General features: G+C 34.6%; 1 protein-coding gene across 1 annotated transcript in view; it reads right to left on the bottom strand.

The window, feature by feature from the left end:
- The window catches only part of LOC129245990 (uncharacterized), a 39,885-nt gene extending 18,606 nt beyond the window's left edge, over nucleotides 1-21,279 (bottom strand). The window contains exon 1 of the mRNA XM_054884465.1: nucleotides 21,119-21,279. The gene's annotated coding sequence lies outside the window, so the exon portion shown is untranslated. The remainder of the gene's footprint in view (nucleotides 1-21,118) is intronic.
- Nucleotides 21,280-27,658: the final 6,379 nt, after the last annotated feature.

Here is a 27,658-nt window from a genome sequence, read left to right as displayed (position 1 = left end):
GTCTGTGCACATTTCATTCCGCACAAGTTAGGTAGGTAGGTAGGATGGCAAGAGTACCCCAGGTACACTAGAAGTAGCGCTTACGTGCCGTTTTGATACAATAATGTGGACCACTACCTGTGAAAGGATTTAGGGAGGAGAAAAAACCGTCTACAACCATCCAGTGCTGTGATGTAGCGGAGGAGAGAAAAGGGATCTAGGCTGGAGAATTTCATCAAGTCATCCCCAAAGGGCACGCTGAGGAATCTCAAGCGCCTAGCCGCTAGAGCCGGACATTTGCAGAGAAAGTGTTCCACAGTCTCTTTCTCTGCAGGATCCCCACAGCTTCTGCAATAGGGGTTGTACGGAATTCCAAGCTTCTTCGCATGAGTGCCGGTCACCCAAAGACCAGTAATCACCGCAATGAGTTTGGAAATTGAATGGCGGGGGATTCCCATCCGCACAAGTTAACTGAGGACCAAAAATTGCTCAGAATTTAACATTCGAAAGACCTCATTAAAAAGCGAGAAAAGACGAGAACTTCCTTTGCAACATGGTAACTGTGAATCTGATACTGAGCGTCAAAGTGCCAAATGGAAGGCCCCAGACTAGCCAGCAACCAAAAAATCGCGTTTGGAGAAGTAAAAAATCAAGTCGATTCTCATTTGATTTTACGAGGAGTTTGTGCCAATGGGCCAAACCGTTCATGCAATTTTTTATCTTGGCGTTTTGAAGCATTTGTTGCATCGCATTCGTCGAATTCTCTCTGAATACCGCGAAGGAGGAAACTGGCGCTTATTGCATGAGAATGCACCATCCCATCGATCCATTTTTGTGACCGTTTTTTTGACTAGAAATTACATGTTAACCATCAATCACTCACCGTATTCACCTAATATGGCTCCCTGTGGCTTTACTTATTCGGAAAATTTCATTTGATTATGAAAGGAAAATATTTTGCGTCCATAGAGGCCATCCAAAAGGTTTGTACCGACATCCTGAAGGACATTCCGGTCAATGACCTGAAACACTCTTTCCCTTTTAGATCGCGCAAACCAGTGTACTGAGGCCAGAGGAGCTCTAAGTTATCAGAACAAATCTCCTGTCGTTTATATTTTAGCTCAGTATTGTTTCTTTTGGAACTTCACCTTGTATTATTGCAGAGAGATAGCGTCGATCCGCTGTAGGATGTCCTTCAATAAGGCATTGCTATCAGATATCGGCGGATTTTTTATTTTTGGTATTTTTGTTTCATACATTTTGGCTTTATATCGAGAGGGACTCTGCCTGCTATTACGCCAGCTGCTTTATCAGAAATGATCCTGTAGCCGCTAGTGGTTCTAATGTTGCATAATCTGTACACCCGAGGTTTTTTAAAACTGAGTCTCCTGTCGTTTATCACGCCTAGGTATTTTATGGCATCCGCTATCGTTTTAGTGTCACCATCAATCTTTATATAAAGGTTTTCAACTTTTCGCTGAGAACTTCTTGAGAACGAATTCGGTTTTATGGTCTGCTAGTATTTGCTATTGGAAAACCCTATTCCACAATGACATACAAATTGTAAATACAATGCGCATGCATCTCATAGTCTACACGCTTTTAATAGGCTACAAAGCCCACAAACGTAACACAAAAGAGCACACAAGCATACATGCACACATACATACATAAATACACATACATACATGCACACATACATACCCACATACATATAGGCAAGCATGCAATTGAATATAAAGTGAAAACACAAATATTTATGTTGTATTGTACAACTCGCTGATCGTTGCCATATTGAAATATGATACAATTTTAATTTCCGCAACAAAAAATTAAATTTCCGCATAGTCGGTGCCATTTTTGTGCCTTCTACACATATGATATTAAGCGAATAAATAATAAAAAATTAAAGTGATTGCAATAAATGTGAAAAGTAGTGCATTGTGTGCGTTATAGAGAGAAAGCATTGAACAATGCGCTGGGGCATTATTTATTTTTTTTTTTGTTGACGTCGTCGTGCCCCTTTTATGTGAATGAGAATAATAATTTCATATTTTTTAAAAAGGTTGCACGTGTTCAGTTTTTTTTTTTTTTGGTTTTTGTAGTTATTTATTTATTTACAGTCACAATAGCATACACACATACACTCATGCATTTAAGAGCTCGCGGCCGCAGCAGTTAGCCGTTAGTGTGGCAACTATTACATTAAGGCTTCTTTTTTTTCAGTCAGCATATGCACATATTTTTCAAGGATTTGCTTATTTGTATTTAAGGAAAATGTTTCATGCAAATACAATACAATCACAAATATTTAATTATCATACGTCACGAAAAAAGCTTACTACACTTTTTCTACATTGATGATCTGCAGATTCTATGGGGAAACTTATGGAAAGCCTGATGCTCTTCGCTGTCGCCGAGCGCAAAGGAAACAAAAGTGGAAATTTGGAAAAATAATCAACAGTGCTTAAGAAATACTGAAGCGTTTCCATGTCAAGGGATCCTGAATAGCTATGAATAGAATGAATAAATGGTCGTGAATTTTTCTGAAAATTTGTTTATTTGTAGAATCGAGGATAATAAGAAGTGAAATGAAGGGTTAGTTTAAGTTGAACTGGTTGACTTGCAATCACGCATAGACCAATTCGGACCATAGCGATACCAAATGGAGTTCATTTATTATGAGTTTTGAAATAGTCCATCCGCATGGTGCCTGTTTCTATTGCGAATTTAAGGGGACATTTCCAACCCACTGCTGAGATATCTTCCAATCCATCAAACTGTGATGCCCACAGATATTTTACGCGTGTTTTGAATAACGCAGAACATCCAGAAAGGAAATGCTTTACAATTTTCCATTCTTTTGATTTTGTAAGCATTTAACAGGTACTTTAAAAACATTTATAAACTAACAAGCGTATACGAATAAGGAAATCTAATTTATATGTCGACAACGAGGAACTTTGATAAATATTAAAAGTTTGTAATAATTGTATTTGGTGTGATATTTATCGAAACAACAGCCAAGATGCATCCTAGGCTTATCAAGATACATATTACAGAGTATTTCAAAATTTCCCGATTACCTCCAGACCAAACCTTGCAGTCCCTTTTTGGACTTTTTTGGCCAAGACCAGAGTGCCCAAACAGCGTCGCTCGATTTAAGACGTCAAATTACTCGGGCGCTGCTCAAGTTCACACCGGTATAGCGCCCGTTGTTAAGAAGGTTAACACCTTCTGGTTTCGTTTAGTAGGATCCCAATTATACCTATTTTCAGATACGTCCTAGTACCGCTTATATACCATACCATGAAATATCCTTTTTAAAATAAATTAAGTTTCTGTGGAAAATTTTTAGGAATTTTTTTTGGTACTTTCGAAACTTTTTAACATTTAAAATTTATTTTATTTGTAATTTTAATTAATAATAAATTATACTAACAAAATTGAATTTTTTTGGAAAAATTTTCTTATCATTTTTAAAAGAAAAATGTGTTTTCTTTTATTATTTTTTCTTCTATTTTGTGGTATAAAATATGCTTTTAAAAAAAATATTACATTTTTGCGGAAAATTTTTGGAAATTTTTTTTAATTTCTTAAAGTGAAATAACTTTGGATTTTTTTAACGTTTTTAGAATTTTCTGTTAATAATAATACTACTTATTTAAAACACATTTTGGAAAAAACTTATTTTTTTGTTCCAAATTTTTTTTTGGGCAAAATTTAGTTTTTTTTTAAAAAGATTTATTTATTGAAATTTTTAATTTTTTTGAAAAAATCAATTTTTGATTAAATTTTTTTGAAAATATTGATTGTTTTTTCTATTTTGTGGTATAAAATATACTTTTTGAAAAAATTATATTTCTGCGGAAAATTCTTGGAAATTTTTTAAAATTTTTTAAAGAGAAATAACTTTGGATTATTTAACGTTTTTATAATTTTCTTTTAATAATAATACTATTTATTCAAAAAACATTAAAAAAAAATTAAATTTTTTTGTTCAAAAACTTTTTGGGAAAAAATTTAGTTTTTTTGAAAACATATTTGTTTATTAAAATTTTTAATTTTTTTGAAAAAACTTTAATTAAAACAAAAATTTTTTTTTTTATTTAATTGTAATAAAAAGCTATTGCGTGCTAAGTATTCGCAGTGAAAATAAATTGATACGTCTTTCTTGCTTGAAGTCTACATTGGCAATGATCAAGCTTCGCTTTATTTATATAATTCATATTCTTAATGCTGCATAAACACGTATGCTTGATGCTTACATGTTTGCTTATTCTATTTTAAATATATTTGAACAAATTGTTTTGTTCGAATTTTGTTTTTTTTTTTGGGAAAAATTTAATTTTTTTATTGAATTTTTTTTTAGAAAATACTTTTTTATCACTTTTTAAAGTGAAATACCTTCAGATATATGTATTTTTTTTTTCATTTGTAGTGTAAAGTATACTTACACAAAATGTCTTTTATTTCCTTTTTTTTTTGTTTGTTAAAATTTTCATTTTTAAAAGTTCCTTTAAATAATAATACTATTTATTTAAAAAAAAAGTCATGGAAAAAATTTAATTTTGATGTTCAAAATTTTTTTTGGAAAAAATTTAGTTGTTATTAAAAAGAATTTATTTATTAAATATTTTATTCTTTTTGAAAAAACTTTACTTAAAAAAAAAAAAATTTAATTAATTTTTTTTGAAAATATTTAATTTTTTTGTTAAAAATTATTTTTATTTTTTTTATTTATTTTTTTTGTTTAAAATTTTGTTTTGGAAAAAATTTATTTTTTTTATTGAATTTTTTTTTTTTTTAAATACTTTCTTATCACTTTTTAAAGTGAAATACCTTCAGATATATACTTTTTTTTCATTTGTTGTAAAATATACTAAAAAAATTCTTTTTTTTTATTTATTTTTTTTTTTTTTTTGTTAAAACTTTCATTTTTTTGAAGATATTTTTTACCGTGAAATACCTTTGGATTTTTTTAACATTTTTAAAATTTTCTTTTAATAATAATAATATTTATTTAAAAAAAATGTTGAAAAAAAATAATTGTTTTTGAAAAAAATGTATTCATTGCAATTTTGAATTTCTTTGAAAAAAATTTAAATGAAAAAAAAAATTTTTTTTTAAATTTCATATTTTTGTTCAAAATAATTTTTTTCTAATTTAATTTTTTGTTCAAAATGTTTTTTTGGAAAAAAATAATTTTTTTGTTCAAAATTTTTTTTTGGAATAAAATTTATTTTTTTGTTCAAAATTTTTTTTTGGAACAAATTTATTTTTTTGTTCAAATTTTTTTTTTGAAAAAATTTATTTTTTTGTTCAAAATTTTTTTTTAAGAAATACTTTTTGATCATTTTTTAAAGTGAAGTAATTTCAAATACAATATATGATACAAAAATGATAATTGAAAATTATAACAAAAACAAATTTTTTGTTTCATTTGTAGTTAAAAAAAAATTGTGTTTTTGTTATATTTTCATTTTTCATTTTTGAAGAGCATCCCTCTCTTATTTTCCCCTACTCTTTGCATTAACAGCAAATCCTATGTTCATTAATCCCTGAAAGTTTCATAGTAGTATTCCCATAACTTTTCGAGTTATCAACAAATATGGGCAGCGAACAACCGAAAAATACCGTGAATCTGCCAACAAATGTGCATATCGATCGATTCGCAAACCGACGTAATATGCGAGTACGAATGCTAGCATTTCCCAGGAGCATTATTTTTCACTGCTTCTTGTCTTATCACCATCTTCGATTCGAAGCCTGCTACTCTGCACCATGGGTATCATAGGTTGGCGGGATCCCTTCAACCTATTCAGCCAAATCAATGAATAATGGATAGTAGCAATCCAGCTGTCTCCACTATGGATTGAGCCATAGAAATATCACAGGAAATTAAATAGCGGGTGAATTGATAAGAAAAAGAACTATTCTGTACGTTATCAATAGTACCTCTTACAGTGCGGGTGTGAAACTATCATCTTACAGCCTCTACGTTAAGCAAACGTCTGCCTACAGGTGAGCAGAGCATGGGCAGTAGAGCCAACATATGGAGTAGCTAACAAGTCTGCATACGGTTTGATAAATAAATATCATCTATTTGAAACAGCTGGGCGAAAGCCACTACTTGATGAAGGCATAGAAGGCGTTTTCTACTAGATTAATTGTGTCCCAGTTGGTGAAATTAAAAGCTTGAAATTACTGCCTTTATTTATACGCTGCCTCACTTTAACGGGAACCCGATGACTCTCCGTGTAACGGTCTTTTATAAGAAGAAAAAACAAATTTGTCATGAACACTACAAGTAAAGACGAAACTGAAGTCGGCAAACAAAATTCGAAGCTTATGCTTGTATTATATAAAATTTGTATTCATCATAAGATGCTTCCTGATAGTTAGATCCCTTATAGATTAGATTAAGTAAAGATTTGTGAGTTGCTCTTAAAAATGTCATTCGGCGGCCACCAATCCCTATTGTGGTGTCCAAAAAAGATAGAAAGATCTATATGTCTTTCCACCATCTCACTCCTATGGCAAATTCAATGAGCTCTTCCACGAAACTATGCCTAAACTGTGCAGATTTTCAAAGATCTACTGCCCTTGAAAAGCGAGGCATTCGCACAGGAAGCATTGAATGAACCCTACCTCTTCAACCTCTCTATGGCTATGTGAAGCTCTGAACCTGGCATCCATACGCCCAATAGTTGACGTGAGCAGCCGTTGGGTTATTTTTAAAAATTTATTAAGAAAAAATTTTGGGAAAAATTTAAATTTTTAGTTGAAAAAATTTTTTTCTGCAAAATTTAGAGGATTTTGTTTTTACTATGTATAAAAATTTTTTTTTTGGAAAAATTTCTGTTTTTTACAATCACTTTTAAGGTGTTGTTTTTTTATACAAAATCGACTTTAATATTTACCAGTTGTGTCCAAAGCTTTTCATTCTATTCTAAAATCGCTTGCCCAAAATATTTCAAAAATTTGGTTTCACTTCAACATTCTAACACCAAATTTAACAAACACATAAATTCAAAGAATTCAGCATACCTTCACTGCCTAAAATAATGTAAAATATTATCCAGCTCAAGGAAACTACGATGCGCCACTGCGTATACGTAACATTTAGGTAATATGCAATTTAGCATTATTTGTGATGTTTGTATTAAAAATCGACAAGTCGATGTTATTTCACATCTTATGCAAATCTACATAAATAAGTCATCGTTATACACACACACACGTAGGCATATTTCTAAATAAAACATTTGCACAAAATACATAAAGTTTTAATTTCCTAAATATTTATGTATTTGCCTACACTTATGTTGTTGTGAAGAAAATTTCATGTAGAATTCTGCAAGATATATTGTCTAAACATCTTATTCAATGTTATTATTTATTACAAGTATAAAGTAGCCACAAACTCGAGAGGCACTCAATGAATTTAATCTAACTCGGTGTAAAAAACAATAGTCGGTAAAGTCAATATGGCATAGTAGTGGGAAATTTTAGCATAAGAATGTGCTCTATTTTAGGTGTAACAAATATTTGCGTATTTAAATATATGCAAATAAAAGCACGAAGGCTGATCGATAAGTCTAAGTGCTGGAAATGAGGGCATAAGTAAGGCACTTAAGTCGGGTTGATACTTAGTTACGTAGCTGTTATCACCAAAGTGTACGTAAAGCTGCTGAAAATGTTTTTTCTAATTTCTTAAGGGGGGAGCCTGCTTTAGAGGCTGCAAAACATCGATTTTTTTTTTTTTGCATAAATGTCTTCCCAAACTATCCAAGAATGTGTCTTCAAGAAGCAAATTCAAATATATTTTCGGAGTCACAGAAGAAATTGTGAGCAAGTGTCGAGCAGGTATACGAGCGGCCGGATCGCACGAAATGCGATATCTCGGTTTTTTATTTTTACGATTTTTCCTAATCGGCGGGCAAGATAGGGAAAAAGTTAAACGTCCTATCAAAACGAGATAACAATGATTGTATTCGGAACTAAATTCTCTTCTAGTTGAACCTAAAAGACCTTAAGAAAGTTATGAATAACCCACTTTTTAAACAATCTGAAGTGAATTTGTTTTACCAAAAAAATTAATTTTTGTTTTATTAGCAAAAAATTGTTGAATTTCTCACTTTTTGTTTGATTTTCTTGATTTAACTAGAAGCTATACTATACTAAAATAAACATTTTTTTGGGTTTTTGGTTTCAGATGAAAATTGCGATTTGCACCTTGCCCGCCGCACGACACATGCACACTCGAGGCGCCCCGGCAAAATGCTTGCATCAGGCATAATGTGACATATATTTTAATGAAAAAATTTGAAAAGACTGTTGAAATATATAACAATAAAACCTGAAAGTCTCGTTTTAATCGAATATTTCCTTTTTTCCCAAAATAATTCACGAAAAAATCGATTTTTTGAAGCCTCTAAAGCAGGCTCCCCCCTTAAGCCAATTTCAGGTAAAAAGGTAAAAACGGTTGAATATACGAAGGTAAAGAAATTAAAGCTATACGAAATTCGACGTGAACGCTTGGTGTGGGAACTTACATATCTTTAGCGGTTCAGCAAAGAAAATGAGTGGAGGAAAAATCAATTATAAGTAATAATTTTTTTTCTTTACATATTCCACTAAAAACTCGGCCAAAAAATTACTACTAATTCCTTTCTTAAATTGCATTCATTTGCGCTGCAGCTAATTTTCGGCTTGTGATAATTTTTTATTATTTTTTAATTATCAACAATTTTTAGCGAACACAGCGAAGGTTAAGCAAACGCTTGAACTCAACAGATTGAGCTGAATTCTCCCTCTTCAACTCGGAGCTCAAAGTAATTTTTATGCATGAAATTATTCAGCCAGCGGAAAGGCAAATGCGCTCAGTCCAGGCCAGCTCAATCCCCGGCTTATTGAGGGAACTGGGTTTGAACGAGGTTATGTGATGGGTAGTGGGATCCAAAGATATTTAGATGAAAGTCCAAACCTTTTTTAATTTTATTTTCTCTTTTCTGTGCATGAGACCATCCCCATATCATTTGAAATCTTGCTTGCTTCATCATAATTTGCGTCCACCGATAATCTTGAAGCAGCTGGAAGAAGCTCATTTGTATTTGTTGAAGGTATCCCTTATCTACTCAGTTCAGCAGTACTTATTAGTTGACCCTCGTTTTTATATTTCATATGAGAGTTCACAGATTAGTACGATTAAGTAGCATGAAATACTCGGCTATATGTGGCAAATGTAGCCAACTTCATACAATGCAAAATATGCAAACAGATTTATTTTGATTCGAGCAAATCAAATTAACGCCAACCATTCGAAAACATTTAATAGTTGCTTACAATATTCGAAAACACATCTGAATTTTGTACGAATGAAGTAGTTAAATTTTGTGTGCGTCTATGCGTAGGTGTGTGTGTGTGTGTGTGTGTGTGTGTCGGAATGTGAGCAAATTTAATTTCGTTTTCAATTTAAGCTTACTTCTGGCCATTTGTAGTCTACTTATTGGTCGAAGAAAGTGATTTAAGTGAATAAGCATTTACACACACACACACACATACATACATATATGTATAGGAATCTGATGATCTTTGCTTCTATGTAAATTTAGTTGTTGTTTTATTGTTTCTTTAATATTTGATTAGGCATAATGCGGCTTAACACATAAATTATGTCGTGTACTTGTAATTTGGGCCAATCGAATGGGAAATCTTCATAATTAATGTGAGCAGTGACCAATCAACATACAACTACACATACGCACACATACGTACATACGTGTATTATTTCTACCACAGGCACACAATTGTAGCTCATGCACAAAATTTAATTACGGTAAGGGCTTTTAATTATGCAGAAAAAGGAATACTAGTACATTTGTGTGTGTGTGCGTGTGTGTGTATGCATACAATTACATGCAAAATTGTGTTTCTTGCTTTCATTCGACTATTTATTTAGATTTGTATTAATATTTCACAATTCAACTTAAGGTGTTGTCTTTTCAAGCTAAAGGCAAATATTAATAATTACTACAACACCACACTAGACAACAAATGTCCGAAAATTTGTTTTTGTTCTTCAGTTTAGATGTCACTATTCCATTTAAAGTATGCCTACGTAGCTCATAAAAGTTAATATTTATAAGGAATAGCTTTGCAGTAGTGAAAATATTGTGCTCGTACAGGGTCTGTCATGTTCGAATATATTGTTTTTGGAATATTTTGTGTGGACAGCTGTCACAAATTTAATTTAAAAAATATACTCGAATTTGAAAAGTAAAGTATTTTTTTCGTTTATTTAAAATTTCTTTTACAGGGTCTTTCAAGCTTGGATTTCTCTTTTTGGCAGTGCTTTGTTCTGGCAGCTGCACAGTTTGAACTCAGAAAAGACACTGGAGCTTGAAATACCATGTATCATCTGAATTATTAATATATTTTTTTACAAGGTGTGTCAAATTCGAAATATTTACTTAAGGCTTTTTTCTGATAGTTAAAATCTTTTATTCTTTCCGTCATCTGAAACTGTTTTTTTTTTAATTTCTCTGTCCTTAAAAGTATCTTATTTGTACAAGGTCTTTCGAGTTTGAATTTCTTTTTTTTTGCAGTGCTTTGTTCTAATAGCTGAACAGTTTGAGTTCAGAAACTGGAGCTGAGAAGCAGTGTGTTTTTTAGTCATCTAATTTTTTTTCTTACAGGGTCTGTCAAGTTCGAAGTTCATACTTAAACATTGTTTTTTAATAATTTTTATTTATTTTTTTTCAGTCATCTGAAATTGTTTTTTTTTAACTTCTATAAGTGTATCTTATTTGTACAGGGTCTTTCAAGTTTGAAGTTATTTTTTTTTTTGAAGTCTATGTTCCAACACCTGAACAGTTTGAACTCAGAAAAGAAAATAGAGCTTGAAAGACCGTGCATCATCTGATTTTTTTTTCTTACAGGGTCTGTCAAGTGTCAAATTTTGCATTGTTTTTTAATCGTTAAAAATCTTTTATTTTTTCAGTCATCCAAAATCGATTTAATTTCTCTTGGCAAAATAATATCTTATTTGTACAGGGTCAGTCAAGTTCGAAATTCTTACTTAAGCATTGTTTTTTTTCAGTCATCTGAAATTTATTTTTGTTTAATTTCTCTGTACATAAAATTGTACAGGGTCGTTCCTTTACAGGGTCTTTCAAGTTTGAATTTCTCTTTTTGTTTTGTTCTGGCAGCTGCATAGTTTTATTTTTATTTTTTCAGTCATCTAAAATTGTTTTTTTTTAACTTTTCTGTACATAAAAGTATCTTATTTATACAGGGTCTTTCAAGTGTTAATTTCACTTTAGCATCTTATCTGTACAGGGTCTTCCAGGTTTGAATTTCTTTTTGTCAGTGTATAAAATCAATCAAAGCTGATGGCTCTGCAGAAATTAGGTGGCATTCGGCTCTAATGAGTTCCATTAACTTTCTAATCGCTAAAAGCTGCCAATAGAGCTGTTTTTTTGTTTTTTGTTGTTTAAAAAGATTTCTGAAATCCCTCCTCCACGACTGGTGTATATTTACTTCAATTTCAATGGTTTAGATAAGTGGAGTAGTCAATATTTAAATTTCTTTTCTAACTTCTTTCTCACTTTTTTTGCCTTACAAAAGAATTCGCTTCAATAAAATGGTCCTTTAAAATAGCTATTTAGATTTACTTACGTAAATGTTGGCAAAGTTTTCCTTTTTCTGTATATAATTGAAGAAAATATATAAAGGAATAGATACTGGTGGGATATTTTGTGAGAAGAGGTGGAAACTACTGACGACAGAGATTGAAATAATAAAGTATTTTCAATAACCCTTTAAGTTAGAACGTAGAGTTCAGATATCGTGCGAGGTTTCAAGGGATTACCTGAAAATTAGTATCATAAATTTTATAGCCAAGTTGACTACTGACCACAACCAGTTACAGCTCCTTCGGGTATCGAAGCCATTAACTGAAAAGTCGATAATATTTCACTCAGTGTTTAAAGGGGTGCGCATGGACAAAATTTAAAACGGCCCCAGTCATAAAAGGTCAACCGAGGTGTACTCGTATTCTCTCACTGATTGGTTGGAAAGTATGTGATAAGCAAACTCATGCATAGGAATCCCATTTATCCATTATCTACCTCCCATGAGAAGAAATATGTGCTGGCAGATCGATATATCAGATTTCTAATGCCGACAGATTGCAAGGCAAAATATGCGTATTTGCTATTATCTCCTCAGGGGGTTATGGGTAGTCAGAATTTTCAAAAAACTTGATTTTTTTTACATTTTCTTAAAATATAATTTCTTAAAAATATTATGAGAAAATGTGAAGTGAATCCGACAAATACCTTTCGAGTTATTCAACAACTAACAAAGGGCGTTCGGGCGCTCCGGAGCGTTCGAGAGAAAGTAGCTAATTTTAAATGCGCTTTTCTCAGATCTATGTTTTTTAAACTGGTGATCACTGTAACTTGAAAACCGCTTGGTGGATTTCAATAAAATGTATGCTGCTTTTGAAAACCTAAAACACTCGTGCCTGATAGAAGGATTTTTTTTCAAAATTTCAATTTTTTTTAACAATTAATTGTCGGGTTTTTCTCGAAAATTGGAAAAATATTTCCTGAGGCCCCCATATTCTTAATTTTGAAAAACAAAGCTTCTATCAGGCACAGATTATCTATTAATAAAACTTATTTCTCTTGTCCGATTGATTTTAGGCGAATTTCCAAGGTCTTGTGATGATCACCGCAAGGGACTTCTGGCGAAACAGGCTGCACACAAACAGCGATAACTTTTACAATTAATAGTTTTTTTGTTTGAAATTTTGCTAAAGTCAAGTCGAAAGAAGATGCATTAATGATATGTTTTTATTTTTTTAAAAGAAAGCAATTGACTACCAAAAAAATTGAAAATTATCGTTTTTTCGGGCCTCTGACTACCCCTAACCTCTTACCAAATTATTCAACATTTCAATTGCAGAGCAAAATCATTTAAATATCCTTAAGGTTTTTGTGGCAATTTAAATTTCAAGAGTCGAGTGAGCAATTTTTTGTTTTTTTTTTTCTTGGAGTAAAATTAAATAAATTACATTGTATCCATGGCGAGAGCCACAATTAACGGCGAAAAGCATTGACATGTGATAACAGCGCCACTGCCAATATAGAATTAACATAGCATCTTTTTTTCGGGATTTCAACGCCGAAAAACTTATTAATTTTTTCGGCAACTTAAACAAAAAATTCGCATACAGAATTCCGCAGCAGTTAATCGTTATTGGAAAAAAAATTTGTGTAACATTGTTTCATACGGCCTAGCAAAGAGGGCAAAAGAATTATTGAAAAACGAAATGTACCTTCGTACAATAAATAAATCTGCATGTGTGCAGACAGTTAAACGTTACGTGCAATTGGCGAGACACACCGAAAAAATCAGAAAGCAACACACAAACAACAATCAAATTACGCTGCGCCTGTACAAAGGCAAACATTTATGCTACGGCTGAGTACAGAGTAAGTAAAAAATGCATTTGTTTGTATATTTATTTACAATATTATGAGACTTCACCGGCTGTGCAGGTGCATGCGCACACACATACGCAATTATATTCATACATACATACACACACACACACAAGAGTCGCAGCAAACATTTTTTTACGGCCTAAATGTCAGCCTACATTCGCATTTAATTGACAGTTGAGGCTGAAAATATTGCCAACAACCAGCCAGCTAACGATTGTGTGTGGGGGAAAAAATTGTGACCAATCACTGCGATATCAATTTTTTTAGGCTTGACGTGTATTTGAATATTTTTTTTTATTCAGGTATTTTTTGTTATTTATTAACCCATGGAGGCGCATATAACGACAATAAAGTAAATTGTTGTGAGAAAATAGGCAGATGTCGCATCAGCGGCTCGTAAGGATATACGCACGTACAGGTGAATGCTGGTGTGTAACTGCGTACTCTGAGTTGCATGTGAGTGTGTGTGTGTAAGCTATCGATTTTCGTATATTTTTTTTTTTTTGCGTGCTTTTGACATTTATGTAGCATTACTTTTCTTTTAACTTTATCTTGTAGCCAAAATTGTAGCGAAAAACGGGGCTATTTTATGAGAATAATCAAGTTAACTACAGAGGTACGAATATTTGGAGGTGTTGCAGCGCATGTCGTCACGGCCACCAATTCAAATAAGGAATTACGAGTAATTCTAATTGTAATAAAAAATAGAATTAAAAAAGTGAAAGAATATAGAAATTACAAAAAAAAAAACATTTTTTAATTTAAAAAAATAAAGAAAAATTTTGGAAAAAAGAGAAAACAGAGTTTTCCAAAATTGCAAAACTAAATTAAAAATAAATTAAAATAAAAAAGGCTTAAAAAAATTAAGAAATATTAGAAAAAATTAAACAAAAATTAAAGTGTTTGTAATCGATATTAAAACTTATTCTTAATTTATGGTTTTCATAAAGAGAATCGTTTTATTTTTGAAAGGAATTTAAAAAGAATTTTGTAAAATTAAAAAATTCTATTAAAAACAATTTAAAAATAAAGAAGAAGAAATAAAGATATATTTAAGAAAAATATGAAAAAAAAGAAAAAATAAAGAAATATTAAAAAAAAATTAGAAAAATATGTTCTTTAAGAAAAGATATTATTATTATATATTTTTTTATATTGTGCAGCGATGTAGCCTACTCGAACAGTTTTAGGCTGTTAATAAATCGTAAAACTGCTGTAGGCTTCATTTCTACCAGCGGGTTTGGATTTATAGCCCCATTTGCCAGGTAATTTAGTTAGCGTCGTGCCACACTGCTGGATTGTCGCAAAGAACATGTTCTGTTGCTTCTTGTGCCTTTTTGCAGGGTCTACAAGAATCGTTTTCTATCGCACCTATCTTTTTCATGTGATAATTAAGTTTACAGTGTCCCATTAGTAGTTCAGTGTAAAGTTTTATGTCCTTTCTGCTTATGTTAATGATTGCTTCTGCCTTTATCCGTTCAGGATCTATGAGTCTTTTCGATTGCCGCATACCCGATTCGGCGCTCCAGTAATAGATTAGACAGAAAAGCACTTTTGAATACCCCGCAGAAAGGTAAATGACCTATGAAGGGAGTATCCGCCCCCTTTTTGCTAAAGTGTCCGCAACTTCATTCCCTTCGTGCCCCTCATGATTGGAATGAGAAGTTATCCAGCATTTTAAAGCTGCTTGACTATCAGAGAAAATGTTAATATTGGCACCGCGCATGCCTCTCCGTAAACATTTTCTGGCACAGAAATGATAAGGGTTTGAAAGGAATTACAAGAAATTTAAAAAGAATTTTGAAAAAATGAGAATGCAGAGCTTTGTAAAATGGAAAAATTCAATTTTAAAAAAATTTTAAAATAAAAAAATAAGGAAAATATAAAAAAATGCAGAAAAATTTAAAAGATAAAGAAATATAATAAAAAAATTTAAAAATTAATAAAAATTATAAAAAATTTTAAAAATTAAAACAAATAACATATAAAAATAATTTATGTTTATGTAAAGTGTTGAGAAGGAGTGTTGGAAATATATAAATGTGGCAACACTTCCCATCACTATTTCTTTATCCTCATCTCTTTTTTCTCTTCCTGTATTCATTCCTGTATACATTCCTGAATTCATATACGCGCTTGCTTATGTTTTCAGTCTATTTCAATAAATCAAACCAACAGTTTCTATAAACAAGTATGTTTTTTTTAAGAAAAGAACGTTACAAAAAATATATAAAAAACTATTTTTTTTATAATTAATAAATTTAGTAATTACAATAAATTTATTATTTTTCAGTAAATTTGTATATTTTTTCTAATTTATAATCAATAAATTTAGTATATAATAATAGTTTTTAAGTGAATAGAATATAGCTTCATATAAAAATACAAGTCTTAAAAATAATAATAAGAATATATAATATTTTCACAAATTGTTTATAAATAATTTTTTTTTTAATTTGTTTTTATATCATATTTTTTTTAGTATTTTAGTTTTACAAAACACCGTTATCGTGTGAAATAAATGCTTCCCTCAAAAATGAAATTTTTTCTTAAGAAAGTTAAAAAATTACTAAAAAAAATTTTAGTTATAGTTTTTTAGTAGTTGTTTAACTTTTGGTTTTATTTATAGCTTTCATCTCTTTAAAAAAAAGTGTTTTACACACTTAAATATTTTTTTAACTGAAATATTTTTTTTAGTAATTTTTTTAACTTTCTTCCGTTTTTTAAGAAAATATAACTAAAATATTTTTTTTAGGTGGCTTATAAATAGTTTTTACAAAAAGTTTTTTTTTTTTAATTGAAAAAAAAAAAAACATTTATTTTGTGAGATAAAATTCTTCCTAAAAGCATTTTATTAATGGAGAGAGAAGTCAGCATTAAATACATATACAAATATGGTAATATAAAAAATTTAAATGTAATAATTTAAAAAATAAATAAAAATAATAATAAAAAAATACTTCAAACGTTTTTATAAGTAGCTTATCAAAAAAAATTTATTGATAAAAGTATTTTTTTTTTCTTGCACTAAATAACGTGTATAATACTTTTTTTAAGAGAACAGAAACAGGCTTTAAAATATAAATAAAAATGTTAAACGAATTAATAATAGCAATATTGTTTGTAAGTAATTTATGAAAATAATACTTATAAATATATATTATTGTATTAAATAAAATTCTTCCTAAAAGTGTGTAAAATGCTTTTTTAAAGAGAAGAGAGCTATAAATAAAACCAAAAAATAGTAACAATATTCTTTTATAGAAATAATTTGATAACTTTCTTATTTACAAAACATAATTTGAGTAAAATAAAATTATTCCTTATTTTGTCTGAAAGTATGAAAATCATTTTGTTTTTTAGGAGGGGAGACAGGAGTCTTACAAAAAAAGGAAAATATTAAAACAAAATAATAATAACACTATTTTTATAAATAATTTGTAAATAAATTTTGTAAGTAAAACATAATTTTCGGTTTTTTAATTTACTAAAAATCCTTTACAGGAAATAAAATTAGTCCTTTTTTTAAATAAAAATAAAAATATTTACAAACTAAAAATTAAATAATTTTTTATAAGTAATTTATAACTAACTATTATTATAACTATTTGATAACGGCAGGCTAATCACCTACTCTGTCAGAAATCAAATAGATTAACGAAACCAACGCAAGACTGAGGCTTGTCGAGGCCCTATGCACCCGAGAGGAGTGAACAAGGAAAAGACAAAAAATCTCTTGCACAGACAGACCACCAAGCACTGGTAAATCTATTGCATTGGCCACTTAATGCATTTACTTTGCTTGCTTTATTCACTTAGGTCTCGCAAATAAATATTTCTCCGAAATGCTTTAAGAGTTTCCAAAATAGGAATCTAAATATTTTTAACACAAAACTTCAATATTGAATACGAAATAAGAAATACTCAGATTTGTTCTTTTACATTGCATAAGTTAATAAAAAAAAAAAAAAACAAAATAAAAATAAAAATAAAAAAATATCACTATAGCAGTGAAAATTTTTATTTGAAATTTATGTGCCTATTTTTTTTTATTTTTTTTGCTTTTATTCTTATTTTTGCCAATCAAATAAATATGACGAATATGTGTTATTCACCCAGTTTGAGCAGGAAACGCTTGGTTTACTTTTTTATTTCATCATTCAACAAAAATTGCTGACATACTTCAGCACAAATAAATGCAAATAGCATAGCATAGCAGGTTATGTAGTTGAGTGTATGCACGAATATCGGAATTTTTCATTTCTGCACATATACGATTTTTTTTTGTGTGCATATGTCAGTGTGCGTGAGCAAACACGTGCACTCATAAATGTTTACAACTTTGCAAAAATATAAATATTTTCTACAAAGTGCGCTTTCCAATGTGCATTGTTGGAGAGAAATACAAGTTATTCAAGTATTGGTTGCTTTTACTCTCTTTTGGCAAGCCGCAGTCAATAACAATGCAATCAATGAACCATAGGTAAATATGCCATAAGAGCTGGTTTCTGTTGAAAATGAGCTAAGTCCATATTTTATGGAAAATTAGACTTGTTTACCTTTTGAGAAAAATCAAATGCGACATCAGGGAATTCACAGTGCAGCGCAAAGTAAAGTAAAGCAAAGGGAAGGGATGCACCTCAAACTAAAGAACGCATTCTGGCACTCAGCGCTGAATACAGCTAAAAACAATTGTATGAAATCAATCAATTCGAAAGCAGGCTGAATCTACGGTATATACCTATGAAATGAGACTTTCAGCTATTAATTCATAGATGTCGCTATTTTTAAACCTTCACAAATGTCTTGTTTTTTCGTCTGTCATCTATCAACAATATTCAGTTCATTGTTTGTTACGTTTCATACAACAATGCATTTTTGTCGCTCTTAAAAATGCCGAATTTCGTGCCTTCAAACTACGATTTGCGGACATTGTTGATTTTCTGTTATCAAGTGAAGAAAAACGCTTCTCAAGCTCATCAAATGCTTATAGAAGCTTATGGTGGGCATGCTCTAAGTAGAGCACAGTGCTTCAGGTGGTTTGAAAAATTGAGAAGTGGTGATTTTAGCGTGGAAAACGAGAACCGAGGCCGGCCACCGAAAAAGTTTGAGAACGCCGAATTGCAAGCATTATTGGATGAAGATGATGGTCAAACGCAAGAAATGATGGCAGAGTAGTTGGGAGTGACCCAAAAAACCATTTCCAAACGTTTGAAAGACATGGGCATGATTTTAAAGGACGGAAGATGGGTGCCGCATGAACTGACTGAAAGGCAGCAAGAGAACCGAAGAACCACTTGTGAAATGCTGCTCTTCCGGTTCAAAAGGAAGTCTTTTTTGCATCGAATCGTTACGGGTGATGAAAAATGGGTGTATTTCTCCAATCCCAAGCGGAAACGATCGTATGGTCCGCCCGGCCACAAGACAAAAACAACGGCCAAACCAAATCGCTTCGACCGCAAGGCAATGCTGTGTGTTTTCTGGGATCAGCGTGGTATGACTTGGTACGAGCTTTAAAACCAGGTGAAACTGTTGACGGTGTACGGTACCAACGACAATTGGCCGATTTGAACAGCGCTATACACCGAAAACGCCCAGAATATGCCGATCGGCGTCACAAAGTAATTTTTCTTGATGACAATGCACCGCCAAATCGAACAAGAGGACCAGGCAATTGGTGGACACGTAGGATTGGGAACCGCTGGTGCATGCGGCTTACTCACCAGATTTGACGCCTTCCGATTATCATTTGTTTCCATCGATGGGCCACGCACTTTCCGAGCGGCGCTTCAATTCTCACGAAGAAGGCAAAAAATGGTTCGATGATTGGTTTGCGGCCAAAGACGGCCAATTTTTTTGGTGCGGCATCCACAAATTGCCTGAGAGTTGGGAAAAATGTGTCGCTAGCGATGGCTATTATTTTGAAGATTAAATTTGTAACCATTTTTTGTTAATAAACGTTTGAAATTGAAAAAAAAAAACTCGTATTTCATAGATATGTACCTGTATAGCTACGGCGCCATAACTGTTTCCGTTTTACGCGCTTAACTCAGCTACCAAATTTGTTTTGAATCAGCATCGGTACAACGAACGGCAGTTCTGTGCAGTTGTGGCTGCCTACCGCTGTTAGTGATAAACGGGGCTCAATACCGATAGATTTACTAGCTTTTGAGAGGGAAAAAGAAGAAGTATGGAAAAAGGAGTAAGCAAACTTGCAGCGCGCGAAATAAAAGACGAAACGATAAGGCTATGGCAAGTGGATGGTCAGGCCAATAAAAAACTTTACTTCACGTCATTACAGTTCCAGCTGTGAAGTCAATTTTTATACCACTCAAATGCTGATGGGTCACGGGTATTTCCAGAAATAAGAAAATAGAGAAGTGCGAGCACTCCACATACAGCCAAAGATAACGCCGAACACATCTTCTTCCGACGCTTACCTTAAGAACAAGAATGTCGAACGCTGGGCCATGCAATCGGTCACATTACCACTCAAAGTGTAAACGCAAAATGCGAAACAGCGTAAAAAAGTGGGAAATCATCAGTGGTTTCTACGGTAAAAACGCGGGGCCTAGACGCAGGCACACAAGCATAAACCTTGTAATGAAGAAAATCGAAAGTCATCCTGATGTAATGCGAAAGTAGTTCGAGGGTGGGCGACGACTCCAAACGAGGGGGAGTTTTTTAGTGTCCGGACATACCATTGCTGCGACGGCAGCTTTAATGAAGCATAAGGCATTTCAAACTCCCTCATCCGCGAAACAAAAAGACCAAAAAAACAAAGGCTAAAACTCGTCAATGTTTATCCTTTTCAGCTCTTTATTCCGCATAAGGCATTTCAAGCCCCCTCATCCGCAAAACAAAAAAACCCCAAAACAACAAAGACTAAAACTCGACAATCGTTTTCTTTTTCAGCACTTTATTCCGCTTACAAACTTTTATGCAATCAAAAGCGCTGCATGGGAATTAAGTCAATAGCTATAACTCCACAACAGCCTGAGTATGTCTCACAGTAGAAAACCGCTTCAACCTTACCTATAACTTCATAACATTTTGTCTTTTCCGCGCCTTGTAAAAGCTATCACAAATCCCCAAATCCCAGGGGCTGAATGACCACTGAATTTAGCACTGAAACTTGACAACATTTTCACCTCTGAGCACTTTATTCAGCCATGAACTTTTTTTAAATGGATAACTCAGAATCTGAACTGAATCTACAGCTAAAATTCCATATTCTTTTCTCTTCTCGACGTTTTATTCAACTTTCGTTTTTTTTTTTTAATCAAAAGCGCTGCATGGTAATCGCCCAAAACTCTATAGCATCTTCTCGAGCGCTCGGAGTTTTCAGCGCATTATACAGATATAAAATTGCCTGGAAGTCAGAGGCGCTGAATGGCAATGGTGAATTAGCCCCCCAAATCGTGCGAATTTGCCTCGCTAGACATTTTCTGTGGAATTTTTGGCTACAATAACCGATGACTTCAAAATAAAGACAACTCAGTTCATTGCACAAATTCAACTGGATTTATGCAGTAGAGAAAGGGGGATTCTCGCATTACTGCCACTGTGCGACGAAGCAGCAGAAATACGATGTTTTAGGAAAAGATTAAATGCGTAAGTACCTTAGCTTGTTTTATTCCAGCACGAGCCGTCTTTCTGTACGCCTTCGAATTAGACGCATGTATGTAGCGTCAAAAAGTACGCAATAATTAGTTGTGAGAAAATTTCCTCTCACACGAAAATGTGACTCGCATTCGAGATACGTGATAAAGCGTGAAGTCCTTAGTTTGTCCTGCAAGTGAAAGAAAAACACTTTAGAATTTTGTATCGGGGTGTATGTGAGAAGAATGTTTAGGGGTATGCATTAATTTATTAGGTGCTAGGGCAAGTATTCCAAATGTCATCGATATCAGACCACTTGAAGCTCGACCAAACACCCAAAAAGGATTTAAGCGCCAATTATATATGTAAATAACCATTTAATAGAAGTGTCTCTTAACCGTTTATGTTTTCTTATTGCGAATTCACTCAATATTCAGTTGTTCTACTACATTTTTTCCAGTTATTTCTTAAGTTCGTCTTGGCTGCCGTTAAATTTGAGTGATTGGACTTAGTACGTTTTCACTCCAAACTACGCAAACGTTTATTTAAACATAAAAATGGTATAATTTTATTTGATTTTCTTGTCTTGTAATAGTTTAGACTGGCACTATTTCCTGTATTTTAACAATAAATAAATTTGCATCATACTTTTCTTCAGCAATTGGTGATTTACTTTTCAATGAAAAGCTTCAAATATAGGTTAAAAATTAGGTTATGTAACAAAATATATTTCCTTGACGTTTCAGTTTGCTTTAATCGTCACCAGTCTTATACAAAAAAGATCAGTAATTCAAGTTAACGGCTGAGCTAAGACTTCATATCTTAAGCTCCACCTCGTACCCAGCCGTATGCGGAATTGGTATGTACCTTTGTCCCTATCGGAGAGCTCTGGAAGGTTGGATTAGGTATAATTGGCTGGTCTGAGTAGATCTCACATAGACCACAAGGGTCCGCACCCAGCCATATGCTGAATTGGTATGTACCTTTGTCCCTATCGGAGAGCACTGGAAGGTTAGCTTAGGTATATTTGGCTGATCTGAGTAGATCTCACATAGACCACAAGGGTCCGTAGTGTTACTAGTGTTGTTGCAGTCGTGTTGAACATAGTCCGTGATACATTTCCTGATGAGTCTTATTAAACAGTTTAATTTTTTGTCAGTAATATCCTTCAGTGATAAAAGATATACCGATCGCATGCTGTTGTAATTAGTTCTGCTAAAATCAAAGCAGTGGCAAAGTAGGTGTTCTAACGTACCCCTTACTTCTTCGCATAAGTTACACGCGTCGCTCTGAACCAATCCCATTTTAGCTACGTGATATGGAGTGAGCCAATGTCCCATCAGTACTCCAACAAATATTTTACATTCTCTCCTGGGGAGTGATAAAATAAAGTTGATTGTTGCCGTGTTGCAAGTTCGTAGCACTATTTTGGCAATCCTGTAGGTGGTCGAGGCTTCCCATATATACTGTGATTCCAGAATTAGTTCCTCGTCTAGATCCGTCTTCAAAACTGAGAATGAGGGATATAAGTTCGACGCAAGCGGGTGCCTACCTTAGTGGTGTCAAGCTCGTCAATCTCTCTCTCTCATTTCCCACTATTCGATTGTGCTCTGATACCTAGTAAATTGTGACCTATTTATTCGCGCCGAGCTCGTCCATTTTGGACCTACAGTGTTACATGCATTCCCAGCTAGACATTACAGCCATTTTCGCTTTAATAGCAGCTTGACTATCGAAGAAGATGTTTGTGGAGGTTCGAGTGGAGTTCCTTTCATCGCTAATTCAGCTGCTTTGGTTATAGCATAGATCTCAGCTGGAAATGTGCTACAGTGATTAGGAAGCCTTAAAGACTTTTACAGATCGAACTGCGGGCAGAAGACAGTCGCTCGGACTCCTTCTGTCATTTTGGGTCCGTCTGTAATCGGATTCTAAACCCCTCTGCCTGCCATACTGTTCTATTACATAACCAGGCCTCTTGCCAAAGTTGACTTGTGGAAGAACGTAGTCTGACCTTCCGTTCATGTCCTTTATGTTACTGTGACCAAAAAGTGTTTGTGAGAATTGCCCAGTCTTCCTCAGTCTTAGTGCAGATCTTTGGCTGAGTTTCTTACTATTAATTTGATTGTATGCCAGTTGAGAAGTCTTTCTATTGCTGCTATGAGAGTTGGGCTCGTAGCGCTGGTTCAGGAATGTATGCTGGGGCTCAACTCTGTTGCGAGGTGGAATGAAATTGAGCTTATATGAGTGCCGAGACACTGTGGGCGGATGAATAGACGAACTGCCGTTTTTTGAAGCGTCCAATTAGACAGGAGCCAATTCTAGAGCCAAGCATCGTGGGAACTGTTGAGTTCATCAAAGTTTTCATTAATAATACAGTGCTCACACCTACAAAAGAACCAAGCTTTTCTTGAGACGGCTTAACTGGGTCGTAACAAAATTCCATCTCAGACCGAGAAAAAGTGAACTACGAGCACTGATATGACTATTTAGGGGGTACAATCTACGGGGACCTCTTATGATCCCCATAGCTCTCCTCAACGACCCTTGTGGATATCTTCTTGGGAAGATGAGTATAGCATGGCACATTTTCTTTACCGCTGTCCGACCTTCGTTCGACTTAGGTTGGTATATTTAGCCTTTCGGCAGCCATTTCTTGGAAAAACCTGAAGAATAGGGGTGATGTTAAATGAGTTGGCACACTATCTCTATTAATTTTGTGACCACAACTACTGAGACCTGAGCTGGTATATTGTCATGATGGAAAAAAAACATCACTCGACTTCCTCAATTCAAACAAAGGCCAAACACAAAGAAGTCTGGCCGATCTTTTTGAAACTTGGTGTGTGCAGAGCTGCTACAGCTTAAGCTCGAAAGCTCCCAAAACTTTCTCATCTGCTGTTGACATCGTCCATGCTTCTGCGCCATATAGCAGGACAAGAATGACGGGCATTTTGCAGAGCGTCAGTTTGGTCCATCGAGAGAGAGAGAAAAAGATCTACTTCTCAATTGCCTGCTGAGGCCAAAGTAACACCTGTTGGCAAGAGCTATTCTCCGCTTGATCTCTAGGCTGACGTGACGTTTTTATAGTTGGTGCTGGTCGACAAAGTCCTTCACAACTTCAAGTTGCTGGTTGTTTACACTGACACATTGTCCAAGATGAGAAGATTCCTTGTGTGTTGCCAGCAGATACTTTGTTTTGCTCTCTTTCACCACAAGACCAACCTTAGGTTAGTTATACTAACGATTTAGGGAGGAGTGCAAGAGGGTAGCGTCCGCCAGCTCCGCAGTATCAATGAAGGTAGTGAGGGAAAACCCTGGACCACCCCCAAGCTGTGAAAGTGCCGGATGGCACTACGGTTCTTACAAGAGAATCGTCTGCGCTGACGAACGGTCAGCCTCAATGTACAGGGCGGCAGTGGCCTTGGTGGGAGAGGTATGGGAGGGAGCTAAGCTGAAGGCAGTGGACAGAAGGGATCTACCTGTATGTCCGCGAGCACGTGTCTGGCTCCCCTCCGAACCCTCTGCTTCGAAGGAGATGGAGGAAATCCTTCGCTAATGCAATCCCAAACTTCCCGCGCACAACTGGAGGGTGGTTAAGGTGGAGAAGACTGAGGAATCCTACCGTCAAGCGCTGATTCTGCTGAATGCAGAGTCTCTCAGTTCTCTCGCTGAAGCAAAGGGGGTCATCAACTATGGCTTCGAGATGGTAGTCCTTAAGGTCTACCAACCCGATGCCAGAGGAGATGCCCCTGCACATCCGGAAGTGCTGGGAGAAGTAAGGCCCACAATAGAGGAAGCTCCTGTGGGAATGGAAGTAGAATCCGTCACGTCGGAGGGTAACAATGCTGATGACGTCCGCTCTTTAGAGGGGTCCGTCATAACCATCTGGTCGTTCTTCGACAGGGCAGAGGCGGAGAGACTCCTGGCCTCGGAGAGTGAGGACGCTTGGGTCCTTGGGGTGATGGAGAGGATCTTGGAGGATAAATATGCTTTAGATAAATCTTCAGCACTCTAAGGCGGCCTCCGCCAACCTACTTATCCACCTTGAGTAAGGTGGAGTTGATATAGTCCCGATCCAGGAGCCGTGGCTGAGCAGCAACGGCATTTCTGGGCTCAACACGAAAAACTACAAACTGGTGGCGTATAGCAGGATAGGTAAACCAAGATCCTGTATACTCATCAGGAGGGAACTTAACAATGAAGACATTGTGACGGTGAGCCTCGACGGCTACTTTGTGTTCAAGCGCCTCAAAAGCATGCAGTTTTCAATATTTTTTTACCACAATTAGGTTCATACTCTTAGGAAATATGTTGTTAATAAAAAAAATTGCTGTTGATTTCAGAGAAAAATTGCAACTTCAGGAATTGCCACCAACAAGACACTCGGATGGCGATCGTCCATGGACAGCACGCTCTGCCACTATCTCCTGCGGAAATAGCTTCAAAAAACTTGAAAAGTGTACCTAAAAATATAAATAAATTATCCACTTAACTTAAAAAATTTCTGATTATTCCTTCTTTTTTCAAAAAATTCTCGCAAAACATCACTATTTTGGCCTCCTAAACCGGTTTTCCCCCTTAAGCTGGAGTATGCCGAGCATACGAGTACAGCGCGGTTGGTTTTGGGCCTTATCGACAATACGCAATATAGCCTGAGTACTTGGAAAATTCTGGCTATCTACAATTTTAATTGAATTCAAATTCTTTCAGGTTTATTCCATAGTCTCATTTCATATTTTTTTCCATCCCTTTTCGTGCCATCCCTTTCGCACTGAAGGAAATCGAAAGAATTGCATCGATTTGGAGTTGTTTAATTTATCAATTAAATTTTTGTCTTTTTTTTTGTTTTTTGTTAAACCTACCAAGGAACACAAACATAAAGCCTTTAGTTGTACTAAGAAGAATAACTAAATGGAAAAAAGCGAAAAGCAATAAAACAACCAACAACCAAGGGAAGGCATATTGAATGCGCGCGTAGTCAATGGAGCATTTTATTGAACAAGAATGCGGCATACGTTGGAAGATTAATTAAGATTTCAACACCCTTATGGGCATACGTTAAATTGTATCCAAAATACAGAGCTGCATACATATATGTGTGTGTGTATGAACAAGGATGTGGCGTAAGTGTGTATGTGAATATGAATATGTATGGATGTACAGCAGTGCAGGGACGCGCCAGTAGGCGCGCTTATTATTCGCGCTGAAGTACAATAAATAAGGCAGTGAGCGCATTGTTGCTACCACAAGCCACAAATATGCATTCATGTACATGTGTGTGTGTGTCTGTGTGTATATGTATTGGTATGTACTTGAGTGGGAAGGCATAAATTGATATCAATGTGTGTTATATTGTTGTTATGCGCTGGTTAACTGGTTGTATTGGTTGACAGCAGCAGTTGTTATTACTAGTAGTGGTATTGGTAATGGTAGTGGTATTGGTATTGATGTTGTTGTTGTTAATGATATTGATATCGGGCTTGTTGCGGCTATGGCGCCTATTAGTTCTGACCACTACTTTCAATACGCCAATACACGAAGCCACCCATCAACAGCCACCCATCAACATCCTCCACCCACCAGCCCGTACTGTTGTACAGTGCGCAAGCATAGCCATAATAGCCACATCAGCATGTCGATACACGCTGCGCTACCAAATTATTACGGATTTTATTATCGGAGAAAAATTGAAGCGAGAAAAAAAGCTGCGCCTATACAAGAAAAGTAAGGAAGGATAAAAGTAGTGAAGGAGAAAAGTAGTGAAGCGGAAAAGTAGTGAAGCGGAAAAGTAGTAAAGGTATTACCAAAGAAGGCCAGCTGTCAGCCAGGCCAACAGACAGCCACTATGCGCGCATGGCTGCTGTAGTTGTAGCCGTTCGTGCAGTTGCAAGACTAGCATCAGCAGCAGCACCACCAACATTAATATTATCGCTGTAACAACAACAACAATAACAACCAAAAGCAACAATACCACCTCGAATTCTTATCGCCAAGAACACAGCCACTTTCATTACTTTCTACTTTGGCGCTTTTCAATTAATATTTACCGCTCTATTATGCTTAATGATTATGGCGCGGCAGCAACCAGTCATACCAAAGTAATTTCAATCGACTCTCGCGCCAGCTTAATGTATAAATACATATGTGCACACATACATGCGCACATACGTGCAAGCAGTGGCGGCGGTTAATGTCGAAAACCCCATTAATTTTGTTGATTACTTACAGAAATCAGCACACATTATGCACCGCAAGATATGGAGTAGGTATGCGCATACATGTGAGTGAGTGAGTGCATATGTATGGGTGCGTGTGCAAATGTGTGGCATAAACAGTGCGAGCACGCGGTATCAACTCGCTGAAATTGTATCGCGATTGGGCCGTTCAACTGGGCGTATGAGTAATGTAATAAGTAATGCGCCGGCCTACATCAACACACACACGCAAGCATGCACATACAGCATGCGCCCACACTCGTACATACATTTTCATAACATTTTTCACTTCTCCCTTGAATTCCAATACAATAGTTTATATTATTGAATTTTCTCATTTAATAC

The sequence above is a fragment of the Anastrepha obliqua genome, chromosome 4 (genome assembly GCF_027943255.1).
Source record: "Anastrepha obliqua isolate idAnaObli1 chromosome 4, idAnaObli1_1.0, whole genome shotgun sequence".
Lineage (NCBI taxonomy): Eukaryota > Metazoa > Arthropoda > Insecta > Diptera > Tephritidae > Anastrepha > Anastrepha obliqua.
This window is presented reverse-complemented; position numbering and strand designations above follow the sequence as displayed.